Source organism: Carassius gibelio, chromosome B22 (assembly GCF_023724105.1).
Source record: "Carassius gibelio isolate Cgi1373 ecotype wild population from Czech Republic chromosome B22, carGib1.2-hapl.c, whole genome shotgun sequence".
Classification (NCBI taxonomy): domain Eukaryota; kingdom Metazoa; phylum Chordata; class Actinopteri; order Cypriniformes; family Cyprinidae; genus Carassius; species Carassius gibelio.
The window spans coordinates 17,126,399-17,143,633 of NC_068417.1; the positions used below are offsets into that span (position 1 = coordinate 17,126,399).

The following is a 17,235-nucleotide window of genomic DNA, read 5'->3' on the forward strand; positions in this document are numbered from 1 at the left end:
TATTGGAGTGTTACATGTGTGTACCAATTTTTGTACATGTACGTGAAACATAGCTTGAGGCGCACTCCGTTTAAAGTGTATAGGTGGCGCTATCGAGCCATTCTGCCACACCCAGTGGAATATTGGCCTGCAGATCTGTTCAGGCCAGGACTCTTATCACACATGTGAAGTTTGGGGAAGATCGGACATTTTATGCCTGAGTTATAACATCTTTTATTCCCATGGCGAGACATCGAACTTCGTTGCGGCGCCATGAACAAGCCTTTTAACGAAAATTCAAGATCTTCACAACTGAACATGGCACAGGCCTTTAGATTAGACTGACCACAAAAAAGACATTGATGTCATAAAATTTGTAGGAGTAGTTCGTCGCAGCGTAAAATATGTCACTTCCTGTTGCCAATAGGTGGCGCTATGACTATAACTGAATATGGGCATGTCAATCTGTTCAGGTTCGGAGTCTCATCAAACATGTGATGTTTGGGGCAGATTGGACATTGTATGTGTGAGTTATAGCAACTTCATTTTTCATGGCGAATCATCGAAATTCGCCAGGCCGCCACGGACACGCCCTTCAACGAAAACTCAAGATCTTCGCAATTTAACATCGCTAAGGCCTTTAGATTAGGCATACCAAATTTGGTGTTGATTTGAAGAAATCTCTAGGAGGAGTTCGTTAAAATACAACACATGGAAATGACCAAAATTACACAAAAAATGCTCATAATATTAAAAATAACCGACTTCCTGTTGGGTTTAGAATTTCGCTCCAAGAGTCTTTTTTGTAGGTATTGGTGTGTTACATATGTGTGCCAATTTTCGTGCATGTACGTGAAACATAGCTTGAAGGCTGTTGATTTTCTTGGTATAGGTGGCGCTGTCGAGCCATTTTGCCACACCCTCTTCTGAATCCTATATCACACGAAAATTTTCACCAGGTTTGACGCGTGTGCAAAGTTTCATGACTTTTTGAGCATGTTAAAGCCCTCAAAAATGCGATTCATTCGGGAGAAGAAGAAGAAGAAGAAGAATAATAATAATTAAAGCTGCAAGCAGCGATGAACGGGCCCTCGCACCCGGGCTCACCGGCAGCGAGTGGCTTTAGTTAATAGGTGAACGGTGAGAAATATGCGTTTAAACTCATAAATATAAGTAGAATATATCAATGTTTATTCCATATATGTGCCAATCTTCCTGTTGCCAGCAGGTGGCGCTATCATTATAATGGAATATTGGCCTCCAGATGTGTTCAGGGCAGGACTTTTATCGAACATGTGAGGTTTGGGGAGGATTGGACATTTTATGCCTGAGTTACAACAACATCCTATTTCATGGCGAAACAATGAAATTTGTCAGGCCGCCATGGACACGCCCTTTAACGAAACCTCAAGATCTTCGCAATTTGAGATCGCAAATGGCTTTAGATTACACTGACCAAGTTTGGTGTTGATCTGAATAAATATCTAGGAGGAGTTTGTTAAAGTACAACCCCTGAAAATGGCCAAAACAACACTAATTTTGCAGAGAAAATTCCAAATAACTGACTTCCTGTTGGGATTCGGACTTCGTACCAAGAGACTTTTTCGTAGATATTGGTGTGTTACATATGTGTACCGATTTTTGTACATGTACGTGAAACATAGCTCAAGGCGCACTCCGTTTAAAGTGTATACGCACTCCGTTGAAAGTGTATAGGTGGCGCTATTGAGCCATTTTGCCACACTCGATGGAATATTGGCCTTCAGATCTGTCCAGGCCAGGACCCTTATCACACAAGTGAAGTTTGGGCAAGATCGGACATTTTATGCCTGAGTTATAACATCTTTTATTCCCATGGCGAGACATTGAACTTCATCACGGCGCCATGGACACACCTTTTAACAAAAACTCAAGATCTTCACAACTAAACATCACACAGGTCTTTAGATTAGACTGACCACAAAAAAGACATTGATGTCATAAAATTTCTAGGAGTAGTTTGTCGCAGTGTAAAATATGTAACTTCCTGTTGCCAATAGGTGGCGCTATGACTATAACTGAATATTGGCATGTAGATCTGTTCAGGTCAAGAGTCTTATCCAACATGTGAAGTTTGGGGCAGATTGGACATTGTATGTCTGAGTTACAGCAACTTCCTTTTTCATGGCGAAACATCGAAATTTGTCAGGCCGCCATGGACCCGCCCTTTAACGAAACCTCAAGTCCTTCGCAATTTATTATCGCAAAGGGCTTTAGATTACACTGACCAAGTTTGGTGTTGATCTGAATAAATCTCTAGGAGGAGTTCGTTAAAGTACAACCCCTGAAAATGGCAAAAACAACAGCAATTTTGAAGGGAAAATTCAAAATAACCGACTTCCTGTTGGGATCCGGATTTCGTACCAAGAGACTTTTTTGTAGGTATTGGAGTGTTACATGTGTGTACCAATTTTTGTACATGTACGTGAAACATAGCTCGAGGCGCACTCCGTTGAAAGTGTATAGGTGGCGCTATAGAGCCATTCTGCCACACCCGGTGGAATATTGGCCTGAAGATCTGTTCAGGCCAGGACTCTTATCACACATGTGAAGTTTGGGGAAGATCGGACATCTTATGCCTGAGTTATAACATCTTTTATTCGCATGGCGAGACATCGAACTTCGTCGCGGCGCCATGAACAAGCCTTTTAACGAAAACTCAAGATCTTCACAACTGAACATCGCACAGGCATTTAGATTAGACTGACCACAAAAAAGACATTGATGTCATAAAATTTCTAGGAGTAGTTCGTCGCAGCGTAAAATATGTCACTTCCTGTTGCCAATAGGTGGCGCTATGACTATAACTGAATATGGGCATGTCAATCTGTTCAGGTTCGGAGTCTCATCAAACATGTGAAGTTTGGGGCAGATTGGTCATTGTATGTGTGAGTTATAGCAACTTCATTTTTCATGGCGAATCATCGAAATTCGCCAGGCCGCCACGGACACGCCCTTCAACGAAAAGTCAGGATCTTCGCAATTTAACATCGCAAAGGCCTTTAGATTAGACATACCAAATTTGGTGTTGATTTGAAGAACTCTCTAGGAGGAGTTCGTTAAAATACAACACATGGAAATGACCAAAATTACACAAAATATGCTCATAATATTAAAAATAACCGACTTCCTGTTGGGTTTAGAATTTCGCTCCAAGAGTCTTTTTTGTAGGTATTGGTGTGTTACATATGTGTGCCAATTTTCGTGCATGTACGTGAAACATAGCTGGAAGGCTGTTGATTTTCTTGGTATAGGTGGCGCTGTCGAGCCATTTTGCCACACCCTCTTCTGAATCCTATATCAGACGAAAATTTTCACCAGGTTTGACGAGTGTGCAAAGTTTCATGACTTTTTGAGCATGTTAAAGCCCTCAAAAATGCGATTCATTCGGGAGAAGAAGAAGAAGAAGAAGAATAATAATAATAAAAAACAAAGCAGATACAAGAGGGTCCTCGCACCTCGGTGCTCGGGCCCTAATTAAAGCTGCAAGCAGCGATGAACGGGCCCTCGCACCCGGGCTCACCGCCATCGTGTGGCTTTAGTAAAAAGGTGTACGTTGAGAAATATGCATTTAAACTCATAAATATAAGTGCAATATATCAAAGTTTATTCCATATGTGTGCCAATCTTCCTGTTGCCAGCAGGTGGCGCTATCGTTATAATGGAATATTGGCCTTCAGATGTGTTCAAGCCAGGACCCTTATCACACATGTGAAGTTTGGGCAAGATCTGACATTTTATGCCTGAGTTATAACATCTTTTATTCCCATGGCGAGACATCAAACTTCGTCATGGCGACATGGACATGCCTTTTAACAAAAACTCAAGATCTTCACAAGTAAACATCACACAGGTCTTTAGATTAGACTGACCACAAAAAAGACATTGATGTCATAAAATTTCTAGGAGTAGTTTGTCACAGTGTAAAATATGTCACTTCCAGTTGCCATTAGGTGGCGCTATGACTATAACTGAATATTGGCATGTAGATCTGTTCAGGTGAAGAGTCTTATCAAAAATGTGAAGTTTGGGGCGGATTGGACATTGTATGTGTGAGTTATAGCACCATCATTTTTCATGGCGAATCATCGAAATTTGTCAGGCCGCCATGGACACGCCCTTTAACGAAACCTCAATTCCTTCGCAATTTAACATGGCAAAGGGCTTTAGATTACACTGACCAAGTTTGGTGTTGATCTGAATAAATCTCTAGGAGGAGTTCGTTAAAATACAACCCCTGAAAATGACAAAAACAACACCAATTTTGCAGGGAAAATTAAAAATAACCGACTTCCTGTTGGGATTCGGGTTTCGTACCAAGATACTTTTTTGTAGCTATTGGTGTGTTACATATGTTTACCGATTTTCGTACATGTATATGACATGTAGCTCGAGGCGCACTCCATTGAATATGTATAGGTGGCGCTATCGAGCCATTTTGCCACACCCAATGGAATATTAGCCTCCAGATGTGTTCAGGTCAGTACTCTTATCAAACATTTGAAGTTTGGGCAAGATCTGATATTTTATGACTGAGTTACAACAACTTCTACTCCCATGGCGAGACATCGAACTTTGACATGGCGCCATGGACACGCCCTTTAACGAAAACTCAAGATCTTCTCAATTTAACATCGTACAGGCCTTTAGATTAGACTGACGACAAAAAAGACATTGATGTCAAAAATTTCTAGGAGTAGTTTGTCGCAGCGTAAAATATGTCACTTCCTGTTGCCAATAGGTGGCGCTATGACTATAACTGAATATGGTCATGTCAAACTGTTCAGGACAGGAGTCTCATCAAACATGTGAAGTTTGGGGCAGATTGGTCATTGTATGTCTGAGTTATAGCAACTTCCTGTTTCATGGCGAATCATCGAAATTCGCCAGGCCGCCACACACAGGCCCTTTAACGAAAACTCAAAAGCTTCGCAATTTAACATCGCAAAGGCCTTTAGATTAGGCATACCAAATTTGGTGTTGATCTGAATTAATCTCTAGGAGGAGTTCGTTAAAATACAACGCATGGAAATGACAAAAATGACACAAAATTTGCTCATAATATTAGTAATAACTGACTTCCTGTTGGGTTTCGGATTTTGCTCCAAGAGACTTTTTTGTAGGTATTGGAGAGTTACATGTGTATACCGATTTTCATACATGTACATGAAACGTAGCTCGAGGCGCACACCGTTGAACGTGTATAGGTGGCGCTGTTGAGCCATTTTGCCACACCCACTTCTGAAACCCATATCAGACGTAAATTTTCGCCAGTTCTGAGGTGTGTGCAAAGTTTCATGACTTTTCGAGCATGTTTAGGCCCTCAAAAATGCGATTCATCTTAGAGAAGAAGAATAATAATAATAATTAAAGCTGCAAGCAGCGATGAACGGGCCCTCGCACCCGGGCTCACTGCCATCGTGTGGCTTTAGTAAAAAGGTGAACGTTGAGAAATATGCATTTAAACTCATAAATATAAGTGCAATATATCAAAGTTTATTCCATATGTGTGCCAATCTTCCTGTTGCCAGCAGGTGGCGCTATCGTTATAATGGAATATTGGCCTTCAGATGTGTTCAAGCCAGGACCCTTATCACACATGTGAAGTTTGGGCAAGATCGGACATTTTATGCCTGAGTTATAACATCTTTTATTCCCGTGGCAAGACATCGAACTTCGTCATGGCGACATGGACACGCCTTTTAACAAAAACTCAAGATCTTCACAACTAAACATCACACAGGTCTTTAGATTAGACTGACCACAAAAAAGACATTGATGTCATACAATTTCTGGGAGTAGTTTGTCTCAGTGTAAAATATGTCACTTCCAGTTGCCAATAGGTGGCGCTATGACTATAACTGAATATTGGCATGTAGATCTGTTCAGGTGAAGAGTCTTATCAAAAATGTGAAGTTTGGGGCAGATTGGACATTGTATGTGTGAGTTATAGCACCATCATTTTTCATGGCGAATCATCGAAATTTGTCAGGCCGCCATGGACACGCCCTTTAACGAAACCTCAATTCCTTCGCAATTTAACATCGCAAAGGGCTTTAGATTACACTGACCAAGTTTGTTGTTGATCTGAATAAATCTCTAGGAGGAGTTCATTAAAATACAACCCCTGAAAATGACAAAAACAACACCAATTTTGCAGGGAAAATAAAAAATAACCGACTTCCTGTTGGGATTCGGATTTCGTACCAGGAGACTTTTTTGTAGCTATTGGTGTGTTACATATGTTAACCGATTTTCGTACATGTATATGACATGTAGCTCGAGGCGCACTCCATTGAAAATGTATAGGTGGCGCTATCGAGCCATTTTGCCACACCCAATGGAATATTAGCCTCCAGATGTGTTCAGGTCAGGACTCTTATCAAACATTTGAAGTTTGGGCAAGATCTGATATTTTATGACTGAGTTACAACAACTTCTACTCCCATGGCGAGACATCGAACTTTGACATGGCGCCATGGACACGCCCTTTAACGAAAACTCAAGATCTTCTCAATTTAACATCTTACAGGCCTTTAGATTAGACTGACGACAAAAAAGACATTGATGTCAAAAATTTCTAGGAGTAGTTTGTCGCAGCGTAAAATATGTCACTTCCTGTTGCCAATAGGTGGCGCTATGACTGTAACTGAATATGGTCGTGTCAAACTGTTCAGGACAGGAGTCTCATCAAACATGTGAAGTTTGGGGCAGATTGGTCATTTTATGTCTGAGTTATAGCAACTTCCTGTTTCATGGCGAATCATCGAAAATCGCCAGGCCGCCACACACAGGCCCTTCAACGAAAACTCAAAAGCTTCGCAATTTAACATCGCAAAGGCCTTTAGATTAGGCATACCAAATTTGGTGTTGATCTGAATTAATCTCTAGGAGGAGTTCGTTAAAATACAACGCATGGAAATGACAAAAATGACACAAAATTTGCTCATAATATTAGAAATAACCGACTTCCTGTCTGGTTTCGGATTTTGCTCCAAGAGACTTTTTTGTAGGTATTGGAGAGTTACATGTGTATACCGATTTTCATACATGTACATGAAACGTAGCTCGAGGCGCACACCGTTGAACGTGTATAGGTGGCGCTGTTGAGCCATTTTGCCACACCCACTTCTGAAACCCATATCAGACGTAAATTTTCGCCAGTTCTGAGGTGTGTGCAAAGTTTCATGACTTTTCGAGCTTGTTTAGGCCCTCAAAAATGCGATTCATCTTAGAGAAGAAGAATAATAATAATAATAATAATAATAAATATAGCTGCAAGCAGCGATGGCGGGCTCAAGCCGTCTTGCAACGCCACCCCGGTGGCATCGGGAAAACTGTGCCCAGCGGGCATAAGCATTTACAGTAACCCTCTGGCAATCAAGTTTTAAGGGATACGGCAGTTAAAGGGTTAATCCGACCCATCTAGACTTTGAAATCACATACACAGAACAATATATATATAACTTTAGTAACACTTTATTTTAATATATATATAAATGTATAAGGTGTGCATTGTAGCTGACACTTAAATTAACACATTAAAATTATTTTATGACTGCAATTCTTTCTCCTCAAATGCTATTGAGTCCATGTGAAAAAGTAGCATAATTTATATATGACTTACAGTTTGTTTGTTTAATTGTGCATTATAGCTGTCACGTAGATGAACAATTACAGTTGTTTTTATGACTGTAAGTAATTCTCTCAAATGCTACTGATGTTAGGAAAGTGTATAACAATATCACATGTAACTTTAGAGAAGGTCCCTAAATTTGAGACTCTCGAATGTCCAATGTCAAGCCAAATTTATGCCTGTTTTTGTTTTGTTTTTTACTTTATTTTTCTTTTCTCTGTGCCGGATTGCTGATGTCTTTTACCCGGGCATAGATGTCCATCCATCAATTACGAACATTCATCCGCAAATGTCCGAGCGGTCGCGAGCGCGGATGGGAGAATGGCGCATGTTTTATTTTTTTTGAGCTACTGGGATGGTGCCCCCTCTGGGAGTTGGTGCCCTACGAAGACTGTGTATTCTTCATATAGGGAGCGGCGGTACTATCTGGAAGATATATTCCTCAAACCGTCGTACAAGAGGAGGTGATGCTAGTACTTCAAGAATCTCTCAAAACCTATCTGTTCATAAAGCCTATATATAAAGTCTTAATATAGTATTCCACAATATGTTGTGCTATTCTAATATTATTGCGGTTTTTTATTGACATTGTTATTTGCTGTTATTTTTTGTTTTAATATTGTTACTGTTGTTACTTGTTGTACGGTGACCTTGAGTGGTTTGAAAGGCGCCTTAAGTAAAATGCATTATTATTATTATTATTATTATTAGTGAAGTGAAGTGACATTCAGCCAAGTATGGTGACCCATACTCAGAATTTGTGCTCTGCATTTAACCCATCCGAAGTGCACACACACAGAGCAGTGAACACACACACACACACACACTGTGAGCACACACCCGGAGCAGTGGGCAGCTATTTTTGCTGCGGCGCCCGGGGAGCAGTTGGGGGTTCGATGCCTTGCTCAAGGGCACCTAAGTCGTGGTATTGAAGGTGGAGAGAGAACTGTACATGCACTACCCCCACCCACAATTCCGTCCGGCCCGAGACTAGAACCCACAACCCTTCGATTGGGAGTCCAACCCTCTAACCATTAGGCCACGACTTCCCGCTGTACACTTGATAAAAATTTAATATAAACTTATGCAATTGTATATATATATATATATATATATATATATATATATATATATATATATATATATATATATATATATATATATATATATATATATATATATATATATATATATATATATATATATATATATTTATTTATTTATATATATATAGTGTACAGTTTTCTTTTATTGCATCTTGAAATAAATGTTCTGTGTTTGTTTATTTTTTTATTTTTTTATTATTATTATTTTTTTAGTTAGATTACAGCCTTTAATCTCCTCAAAATAAATGTGCATATAAACCATGAACAATTTAATTATAGCTGTATTTATAAAATGCTTACTAATGACTATTAATTTTGGGAGAAGGCTATATAAAGCAGCAACAGTTGATGTTGAGGCCTAAGATATTTCTTAAGCTGTAATGATGAAAAAAACAACAACAACACAAAATTGCTTATTTTTTTCTGCTGGTGATTAAAGAGATGATTAAGTCTTCCTCCCTCTCTCTCTCTCTCTCTCTCTCTCTCTGACACCAAGCCCATCCCTTCTCTCACATATTCACACAAACTCAGCACACACACTTAACACACAAACACTTAACACACAAACACACACACACACACACATTACCCACAGTGACAGAGGGACAGAGTGACATCAGATGTATGGTAGTTTTTTAATTTTCTCTCATCCATATAGTGTTGTATAGTCATGAAACTATGCGTATAGCATGACTTGTCTTCTATGTGTACATTTTGTTGAAGTGTTTAGAAGCTGCACTTAAAAAAATAAAAGACATTTACTGGTTCCTTTTTTACTGTTATTTAAAAAAATCACCATCCAAAATTCATTCGCAACTGTTCTGTAAGATAAATTCTTTAAACAGTGGTAAAAGAGGATGTGGTACTGATCCTTCAAGAGTCACTCCAAACTTATCTGTCCATAAAGCCTATAAAGAATTATTCTTAATACACAGTATTTCACAATACTTCAGCATATTATTCTAATTAAGTGAGGGTAATTTTATCAGTAAAATACATATTTTTCTTTGAAAGATTTCTATAAATGATTTAAATCATATTCGTTTCTACAATAATTATTTAAAAGTAATCATATAGCTCCATCTGGTGGCCATTATTGGTACTAAGAATTGCCAGCTTGATTTATATGTTATGATAGTTTTAATTTTATGCTGGCTCTTGAAAATGATAAAGCTATGAAACTTACTGTGCTTCCTTCAAATGATGACTTCTACGTATATAAAAAATTATGAAGAGTTGGAATTAAAAATGTTAAAGATATAGTAAAATAACTATTGTATTTTTTTATGTTACTTTAATAAATCGCTATGGCCACACCATTTAAGGTATCCTAAACCCTTTCGAAATTTAACATCTTCAGTATATGGCTTCATGTTAAAACAGTTTGGTGTGAACTACTTATGTCTTCTTAGAGGAGAATGAATTCATTTACAGGCTGATTTTATCATAAATCCACAATAACATTTCTGAGTTCTGTATCAATCTGTGTTGTTGTTTGTTTATTTTTATTTTTCATAGGAAGATAACTGACCCTTTACTCTCCTTTTTAATAAATGTGCTTATAAAACCAAGAACAAGCTATTTATAGCTGTATTTATAAACTGCTTACTACTGACTATTAATATTGGGACAAGGCTTTATGAAGCATGAACTGACTATTTACTAATGAGTGCAGTTATTATAAAGTGTTATTAATGCATTTGCTAATCTTAACAAATTAGACATTATTTTACAGTGTTATCAAATCCTTAAATGATTTGTAAGTGTTTTGTAATGATTTTATTGACCTACAAGCATTTGTGAAAGTTCTGCTTGCATTACAGCTTAGTCTTGATCTGTGAGATGAACAGATTTACTGTTACATCCATGAGATTATGTAAATTCAAATAAATATCATGTCACAGGATGTCAGAGGTCAGTATCAAATGAGTTTGAAATTATTATCTGCAGCACAAATAAGGTTTTTTAGGATTTTTTTTAAAAAACCTAAAACTGTCAGAAAAGGATAAGGCCTAAGATTTCTATGTGAGTGGCTAAATTTATTTGTTTTTATAACTATAATGCATAAACTATGAAATTATACAAAATGTATAAAAAAGTACAACAGTTATTGTTTTCCAATGTTTTTTATTTAATTTATTTTTTGGGATTTACATAAAAACAAATTAGCCTACTGCAATCATTCTAAACAGCTTGAATAAAACCTGTTAATATTTATTATAGACCACTGTAACTGTGTATAATCTAACAAACGAGTTTATTATGAAAATAAAAGTGTGTACACCAGATAAATTGGACGATAAAGAAATTGCTAACAATAGTATAATAGAGCATTTTTTAGGTTTTTAGGCATTTAGATGCAGAAATGGACAAATCAAATGTAAAATAAAATATAATTGATTTAATTAAATATAGATTAAGTCTTGTTAGAGCAAAATAATAAATAAATACGTACACACATTAAAAAAGCAGCCAAGATGAATGAGTTTAATTTTTTATATAGATTAAAATTGAAGACAGAAGCAGCTGGTATATGCGGTCACTTAATATTAAAATCCAGTAGATCCACTTCAGATTTAATTCTCAACAGTTTATGTTCACGTGGCTGTTTTCGTTTATATTAGCCAAGCTATTATGTATTTTGAAATAATCTTGTCCGTGATGTGTTCGTTCTTACGACGAAAGGCAGAATCCTGCAGCTCGATATGTTATTCTGCCAGTCGCGCTTTCAAACAGTCTTGCGCACTTAAACGGGTCACAAACACCTGCATTTAGCTCGTGTTGTGTTATAATGGATGTATTGTGTGCATTTATGGCAATAATTTATTTTAAAAAGCTCTTAAACAAGAATAAATTCGTTTGTTTTGAGCTCTGAGACACTGTGCGCGCTGATCGGAGGCAGTGATTTCAGATAGGCAGCCGCAAATATTTCATTTTCACACAAACAGTTCAAAAACATCTTAATTTAGCTCTTGGTGTGCTCTAATTGGTGAATTGTGTGATATCGCTGCAATACTTTATTTTTAATAGCTATGAAACAAGAATAAACTCGTTTTTTCTGAGCTCATCATTCCACACGCTCCTGCTCAGAGCGGTGATTCATCTCTCGTGTTTCTCACGTATCACTGACCACACATCCATTATTAATGAGCCCTGACCTGATAATAATCATATATGTTGGTTTAGCTTGTCACTGTGAATTAAATCCAAGTATTTATTTGTATTTTAACCGATTTAAAAATCGAAACCAAAAGACAGTCTCCTCCCTTTTTTAGTCCGGTAACTGAACCTGTAGGGGCGCTATTTCTGTCAGACAATGGAAGTCTAAGCACACACACTCAAACAGATGGACAGAGTGAGATGAGATGTCTGACAGTTTTTTAATTTTCTGTTATCCATACAGTGTTGTAAAGTCATGAAACTATGCATATTTACTCAGAATAACTTTTTTTTCTGTATGAAAAAAGGTTTTGAAGTGTTTGGAATTTAAAAATGCAGGAAAATTAATAATTCCATCTTTATTGTCATTTAAAAAAATCACCACGACAAAACCATCCAAGCTATCCAAAACCCATTCACAATTTAAGTTCCTCAATGTTTTTTCAACATGTAGACCAAGTTTGGTGTGTATAGTGTTACTCTCTTCTGAGCAGTATGCATTAATTCACGGCTAAATGTAAAAAATAATCCACATTCAAATCAAAATAGCCAACTTCCTGTTGGTCGTAGCTGATGACTGTGAATTAGAAAGTTGTCCGTCTTGATAAGAACAATTTTTGTACTGAGTTTGGTGTCTGTAGCTAAAACTAACCCCCCCACTTTTGACAAAAGGTGGCGCTATAGAGTGCCTATTCCACGCCCTCTTATGAACTTTTGCCAGTGTCTAGCTGTCACTAATACTGATATGTGTTCTGAGTTTGATGAAATTCTAAGCATGTTATATGCCTCAAAATCACCTGAGAAGTATTCCAGTTTGACATGTTGCCACGGCAACAATTTTTTAGATATCAATATCCCCCTTGCAGATTTATATCAGCTGTGTTTTAACATTATTCTGATGAAGTTTGAAGCAAATCGAGTAATAATAAGATGCTGAATTCAAATCATTTTGAAAATGACACACTTCCTTCTGCCAGTTGGTGGCGCTATAACTTTGACTCCTAATAGTCACATATATGCGATCGACATCATACAACGAATAATCTGATGAAGTTTGATTAAAATCAGGAAATGTATGTGGATGGTATTAGACACTTCCTGTTTCTAATTTCTCGCCATAATTTCAACGCCTCGCCACGAGCAAACCGTTCGAGATATCAAAAATCCCCTGGCAATTTTTCATCCCCAGTGTCTTGAGATCATGTTGACTGAGTTTGGCGGCAATCGAGAAAAAAACCTATGACAAGTATTTCAAATTCCAGAGCATGCGCTTTTTACATAACTCTAAATAGCTGACTTCCTGTTGGGTGAAGCCTATGACATGCAATACGAAAGTTGTTCGGCACGATGAGATCTATATGTGTACTGAGTTTCATATGAATATGTGCAAGTATGTGTGAGCTATACATCAACATTTCTGACTGTGTTCCAGGGGGCGCCGTAGAGCCCCTGTGCCACGCCCGGGTCCCAGCCTCTGCAGGCTCCTAAAGGCCACAGATTCCAAAGTGTGCGCAAATTTTCAAGAGTTTTTGAGTATGTTAGGGACCCCAAAAGCCCCCACAACTTTGACCAAAAATATGAATAATAAACCCTAAATAGCCAACTTCCTGTTGGGCGGAGCCTATGACATGCAGTACGAAAGTTGTTTGGTTTAATGAGATCTACATGTGTACCGAGTTTCATGTGTCTACGTGCAAGTATGTGTGATATATGGCCCTCAGTATTCCAGGGGGCGCTGTAGAGCCCCTGTGCCACGCCCGTGTATCAGTCTCTGCCCGACCCTAATGGCCGCAGGTTCCAATCTGTGTGCCAATTTTCAAGAGTTTTCGAGCATGTTAAGGACCCCAAAAGCCCCCGTAACGTTAGAAAAAAATAATAATAATAATAATAATAAAAAATAATCCTAAGGAAAACAATAGGGCTCTCGCCCTCCAGGCTTGAGCCCTAATTAAAGCTGCAAGCAGCGATGAACGGGCCCTCGCACCCGGGCTCACCGCCATCGTGTGGCTTTAGTAAAAAGGTGAACTTTGAGAAATATGCATTTAAACTCATAAATATAAGTGCAATATATCAAAGTTTATTCCATATGTGTGCCAATCTTCCTGTTGCCAGCAGGTGGCGCTATCGTTATAATGGAATATTGGCCTTCAGATGTGTTCAAGCCAGGACCCTTATCACACATGTGAAGTTTGGGCAAGATCGGACATTTTATGCCTGAGTTATAACATCTTTTATTCCCATGGCGAGACATCGAACTTCGTCATGGCGACATGGACATGCCTTTTAACAAAAATTCAAGATCTTCACAACTAAACATCACACAGGTCTTTAGATTAGACTGACCATAAAAAAGACATTGATGTCATAAAATTTCTAGGAGTAGTTTGTCTCAGTGTAAAATATGTCACTTCCAGTTGCAAATAGGTGGCGCTATGACTATAACTGAATATTGGCATGTAGATCTGTTCAGGTGAAGAGTCTTAACAAAAATGTGAAGTTTGGGGCGGATTGGACATTGTATGTGTGAGTTATAGCACCATCATTTTTCACGGCGAATCATCGAAATTTGTCAGGCCGCCATGGACACGCCCTTTAACGAAACCTCAATTCCTTCGCAATTTAAAATGGCAAAGGGCTTTAGATTACACTGACCAAGTTTGGTGTTGATCTGAATAAATCTCTAGGAGGAGTTCGTTAAAATACAACCCCTGAAAATGACAAAAACAACACCAATTTTGCAGGGAAAATTAAAAATAACCGACTTCCTGTTGGGATTCGGATTTCGTACCAAGAGACTTTTTTGTAGCTATTGGTGTGTTACATATGTTTACCGATTTTCGTACATGTATATGACATGTAGCTCGAGGCGCACTCCATTGAAAATGTATAGGTGGCGCTATCGAGCCATTTTGCCACACCCAATGGAATATTAGCCTCCAGATGTGTTCAGGTCAGTACTCTTATCAAACATTTGAAGTTTGGGCAAGATCTGATATTTTATGACTGAGTTACAGCAACTTCTACTCCCATGGCGAGACATCGAACTTTGACATGGCGCCATGGACACGCCCTTTAACGAAAACTCAAGATCTTCTCAATTTAACATCGTACAGGCCTTTAGATTAGACTGACGACAAAAAAGACATTGATGTCAAAAATTTCTAGGAGTAGTTTGTCGCAGCGTAAAATATGTCACTTCCTGTTGCCAATAGGTGGCGCTATGACTATAACTGAATATGGTCGTGTCAAACTGTTCAGGACAGGAGTCTCATCCAACATGTGAAGTTTGGGGCAGATTGGTCATTGTATGTCTGAGTTATAGCAACTTCCTGTTTCATGGCGAATCATCGAAATTCGCCAGGCCGCCACACACAGGCCCTTCAACGAAAACTCAAAAGCTTCGCAATTTAACATCGCAAAGGCCTTTAGATTAGGCATACCAAATTTGGTGTTGATCTGAATTAATCTCTAGGAGGAGTTCGTTAAAATACAACGCATGGAAATGACAAAAATGACACAAAATTTGCTCATAATATTAGAAATAACCGACTTCCTGTTGGGTTTCGGATTTTGCTCCAAGACACTTTTTTGTAGGTATTGGAGTGTTACATGTGTATACCGATTTTCATACATGTACATGAAACGTAGCTCGAGGCGCACACCGTTGAACGTGTATAGGTGGCGCTGTTGAGCCATTTTGGCACACCCACTTCTGAAACCCATATCAGACGTAAATTTTCGCCAGTTCTGAGGTGTGTGCAAAGTTTCATGACTTTTCGAGCATGTTTAGGCCCTCAAAAATGCGATTCATCTTAGAGAAGAAGAATAATAATAATAAATATAGCTGCAAGCAGCGATGGCGGGCTCAAGCCACCAATGCCATCGCCACCCCGGTGGCATCAGGTAAACTGTGCCCAGCGGGCACATGCATTCACAATATCCCTCTGGCAGTGAGGTTTTAAAGGATATGGCGGTTAAAGGGTTAATCCGAATCATGTAGACTTTGAAAATCACATTCACAGAACAATATATATATATATTCCCCAAACATATATATATATATATTTAGTAACACTTTACAATAAGATTTCATTTATAAACATTATGTTAACATGAACAATATTTATATAGCATTAATTTATGTCAGTTAATATTCCAAACTTAAACATTAAAACATTGTTTTATTGTGATTTTTTTCCAAGCACATTTTACCAATTCCAAACCATATCAATCTTAATAACTACCATTATTTTTTATTTAATCATTTATGAGTGCTATACAATAGTCCAGGAAAGCTGTAAGAGAAAAACTCCTTATATTCATGTGCAGAATTATTAGGCTGTTTTCTTTTACAGATGAAATGCGCTAAAAAAGAGTTTTAACTCAAACTGTTTTAACTCAAAGTCGAAAATTATGAAATACCCATGAGAAATATCAAACACAAATGCAATACAGAAATGGATAAGTTAAGACTTGACCATTGTACAAAAATGCTGACTGGGTCATGAGGTCAGAAAAGAAGAAGAAAAAAAAAAACAGGTCAAGAAGAACTGACAAAAATAATTGCAAAATAATTAGGAATTAATGTGAAGATTAATTTTTAGTCAATTCTGCAAGACAGACTTTCAGGAAAGGAGGTGGAATAAAAATGAGCTCCTAAATCTTAATCCCGGATTCTGGAAGATATATTCCTCAAACCATCGGACAAGAGGAGGTGGTGCTGGTCCTTCATGAGTCACTCTAATCTGTTCATAAAGCCTATATATAAAGTCTTAATATATAGTATTTCACAATACTTCATGGTATTCTAATCAAATCATTTTTTGGAATCTTAGATCTCTCAGAACCTGACACCGAGTAATTCTGAGACTCCAGGAAAGTGGCAGTTCTGTAAAATGTTGGCGCTGGAGACTAAATGCTGTCTGATAGTTTCACACCTAATTCACTTAACACACACACACACACACACACACACACACACACACACATTACCCACAGTGACAGAGGGACAGAGTGACATCAGATGTATGATAGTTTTTTAATTTTCTATCATCCATATAGTGTTGTATAGTCATGAAACTATGCATATTTCCTCAGAATGACTTGTCTTCTATGTGTACATTTTTTTGAAGTGTTTAGAAGCTGCACTTAAAAAAATAAAAGACATTTACTGGTTACTTTTTTACTGTTATTTCAAAAAATCACCACGACAAAACCATTCAAGCTATTCAAAATTCATCCGCACCTGTACTGTAAGATACATTCTTTAAACAGTGGTAAAAGAGGATGTGGTGCTGATCCTTCAAGAGTCACTCA

General features: G+C 37.9%; 2 long non-coding RNA genes across 3 annotated transcripts in view; one reads left to right on the forward strand and one right to left on the reverse strand.

Annotated features, from left to right (window-relative positions):
• The window catches only part of LOC127988539 (uncharacterized), a 32,577-nt gene extending 18,284 nt beyond the window's left edge, over positions 1–14,293 (reverse strand). The window contains exon 1 of the long non-coding RNA XR_008161731.1: positions 12,050–14,293. This is a non-coding gene — a long non-coding RNA (uncharacterized LOC127988539). The remainder of the gene's footprint in view (positions 1–12,049) is intronic.
• Positions 1,762–15,885, forward strand: LOC127988540 (uncharacterized). 2 transcript variants are annotated; one of them, XR_008161732.1, is made up of 3 exons: positions 1,762–3,662; positions 5,553–7,189; positions 15,672–15,885. It is a non-coding gene; the product is annotated as an uncharacterized LOC127988540 (long non-coding RNA). The 2 variants fall into 2 exon arrangements; XR_008161733.1 differs by having other exon boundaries at positions 1,762–3,567; positions 5,458–7,189.
• Positions 15,886–17,235: the final 1,350 nt, after the last annotated feature.